General features: G+C 40.5%; 1 pseudogene; it reads right to left on the bottom strand.

The window, feature by feature from the left end:
* Positions 1-2263: 2263 nt before the first annotated feature.
* Positions 2264-2602, bottom strand: LOC140628162 (ubiquitin-like protein FUBI pseudogene; annotated as a pseudogene).
* Positions 2603-3577: the final 975 nt, after the last annotated feature.

Genomic DNA, 3577 nt, shown 5'->3' with positions numbered 1-3577 from the left:
TGCCTTGAATAGAATTGTCAAGGATATGGCTCTTATGCTGGCTACCTGAATAGGCCGTCTGAGGTCCAGAGAAGCCAACTGCTGACACGGTGTGATTTGAGGGGCACCCTGGGGCAATCTGATCCTACTAACCTATATCTCTTATCATATACTCAATCTTCATGATGCTTCTTAAGAAGAAATGAGCAGCTTACCTGGATTGAGGCATCCTGTTATGTCAGAAAAATAACATCTGCAGGAACTTGTTTACTTAACTAAAATGTACTCTTTTGACACGAGGCCAAAAGCTGGATGTAAGGCTGGTCAGCCATGATTTGAGTAGGGATGGGGGCAGGAGGAGGGGATAGCTGAAATGTGGTTCATATTAATTCTGTACAAATGTGTTGTTAAAATGATGCTAAGGAGTAGCTGAGTTATATAATATCAAACTATTTTTAGGAGAGAGTCTAGATCAGAAAAAAAATACTCTTGCACGTGCCAGATTGCTTGCACAGGACCAAATGCATGCATGGCAAATTACAGATGGAAAATATCAGAAAAGCAAAAATGGAGGTTTGAAAGGTGCCCTTTTCAGGGAAGGACTGGTCAGTAGGGAGGCAGAGGAAGGGATGGAGCAGTTTATGCTGTGGGGACGGATTAATTTTTCTGTTGCGGAGGCTTGGGGGAATGAGACAGATTTGTCCTTCGGCTTGCAGATAAAAAAAGACTAAACAGTTCTGGGGAACAGAGCCAAGTGTCACAAAATACTTAAAACAGTCATAATCCTTGTTCTAGGGGAGCTAAGCTCATCATGTGGAAGGGAGAGAGATAGGGGTTTTGCTGCTTGATGGAGCTGTTAGAAGTCTAACTCAACAGCCAAAACGGTAGAAACAGCACAAATATTCATCAATAGATGAATGAATAAACAAAGTATGGTGTACACATGCCGTGGAATATGATTCGGCCACACAAAAGTAATAAAATACCGATAGATACCTGCTACAACATGGATGAACTTGATAACAGTGTTTAGTGAAAGAACCAGACACAAAAAGATCACATGTTGTAGGATTCCACTTCTATGAAATGTCTAGAATAGGCAAATCTGTACAAACAGAAACCAGATTAATAGTTGCGGTGTGGGGGGGATGGGAATTTGGGAGTGACCATTTAATGGGGATGGGATTTCCTTTGGGCTGATGGAAAAGTTTTGGAGATGGATAGCACCAATGGGTATACAGTATTGTAAACCACTTAATTGTTCATTCTCAAATGGCTAATTTTATGTGAATTTCCTCTCCGTAGAAAAAATTTTTAAATTTTGCTCAAACTCTAACATTCAATATTGAAGGTTAGTAAGTTCTTTTAAATTGGAGTTACATCAAAATCAGAAAAGAATATTGAAGTGTTAATGAGAACCATAGCTAATTGTTTTTATTTATTTATTATTTTTTTTACTTTAAATTCAGTATAGTTAACATACAACGTTACATAGGTTTCAAGTATACAACGTTGTGATTCAACAATTCTATACATGACTCAGTGCTCATTATGGTAAGTTTACTCTTAATCCCTTTCACCTGTTTCACCCATCCCCCTGCCTCCCGTCTGGTAACCACCAGTTTTTGTTCTGTGTAGTTGAGTCTGGTTTTGGTCTTTGTCTTTGTCTTTTTTTTTCTCTCTCTGTTCATTCTTTCTTAAATTCCACTTATAAGGGAAATCATAGGATATTTGTCTTTCTCTGATTTATTTCACTTATTATTATACTCTCTTTCCATTCATGTTGCAAATGGCAAGATTTCACTCTTTCTTGTGGCTGAGGAATATTCTATTGCATATATATACCACATCTTCATTATCCATTCACCTATCAATGGACAGACACTTGGGCTGCTTCCATATCTTAACTATTATAAATAATGCTGCAGTAGATATAGGGGTGCGTATGTATTTCTGAATTAGTGTTTTGTATTCGTTGGGTAAATACCCACTAGTGGAATTACTGGATCATGGGGTAATTCTTAATTTTCTGAGGAATCTGCATACTGTTTCCCATAGAGGCTATACCAGTTTGCATTCCCATCAACAGTGCACAAGTGTTCTTTTTTCCCCACATCCTTGCCAACACATGTTGTTTATCGTGTTTTTTATTTTAGCCATTATGACAACTGTGAGGGTACCTCATTGTGTGTGTGTGTGTGTGTGTGTGTGTGTGTGTGGTTTGGTTTGGTTTTTTTGACTGGACTAAGTGGCTTTACTGAGGAAAGCCAGGCTTATAATGGATTTAAGAGTTGGTATTGAGGTCTTTCTTGCCAAAGGTGGGCACAACAGTGACAAAGTGCCGGTGGTACTGAATCCACCGCTTGGCTCGGCCTGTCTTCTTTTTCTGTTTCTCCTGTTTGGCCACCTTGGGAGCCTGCCCTCGGACTTTCCCATGTGGAGCCTCCACTCCACACTGACCCAGGGTAGCCTCATCCTCTAGGGGTATGCCTGCCAGGAGCACTACTTGATCTTCTGGAGCGATGCCCTCCAGGGAGGCTACATGAGCCTTCATTTGGGCCACCATCTCCTGGCCAGTCACCTTGAGGGTGTGTAGCTCCTAGGTGTGGACAAAGAGCTGCATATCAGACACTGAGCAGCTGCTACCACCTCATAGTGGCTTTGATATGCATTTTCCTGATGAGGAGGGATGTTGAGCATCTTTGCATGTGTCTGTTGGCCATCTGGATGTCTTTGTTACAGGAATGTCTGTTCATGTTTTCTGTGCATTTTTAAATGGATTATTTGTGGGTTTGGTGTTGAATTCTAGAAGTTCTCTTTTTTTTTACTTTTTTTCAGTTTTGTTGGTTCTTTTTTTTAATATATTTTATTTATTTATTCATGAGAGAGAGAGAGAGAGAGAGGCAGAAACACAGGCAGAGGGAGAAGCAGGCCCCATGCAGGGAGCCTGACGTGGGACTGGATCCCGGGACTCCAGGATCAGGCCATGGGCCAAAGGCGGCGCTAAACCGCTGAGCCACCGGGGCTGCCCTAGAAGTTCTTTATACATTTTGGATACTAACCCTTTACCAGATATGTCATTTGCAAATATCTTCTCCCATTCGGTAGGTTACCTTTTAGTTTTGCTGATTGTTTCCTTGCTGTACAGAAATCTATTTTGAGGTAGTCCTGGTGTTTATTTTTGCTTTTGTTTCCCTTGCCTTGGGAGATCTATCTAGAAATATGTTGCAATGGCCAATGTCAGAGAGATTACTGCCTGGGCTCTCTTCTAAGATTTTTATGGTTTCAGGTCCCACATTTATGTCTTTAATCCATTTTGGTCCAGTTTCATTCTTTTGCATGTGGTTGTCCAGTTTTCCCAGCACCATTTATTGAAGAGCCTTTTTCCCATTGCATATTCTTGCCACCTTTGTGGCAGATTAATTGACTATATAATAGGAGGTTTATTCCTGGGCTTTCTATTCTGTTCTATTGATATGTGTGTCTATTTCTGTGCCAGTAGCACACCTGTTTTGATTACTACAGCTTTGTAGTACATCTTGAAATCTGGGATTGTGAGAATCTCCCATTTTTTCTTCTTTTTCAAGATTGCTTTGGC

This window comes from Canis lupus, chromosome X (assembly GCF_048164855.1).
Source record: "Canis lupus baileyi chromosome X, mCanLup2.hap1, whole genome shotgun sequence".
NCBI classification, from domain to species: domain Eukaryota; kingdom Metazoa; phylum Chordata; class Mammalia; order Carnivora; family Canidae; genus Canis; species Canis lupus.
Note: the sequence above shows the minus strand (reverse complement) of the source record. Positions and strands in the feature narration are given on the sequence as shown.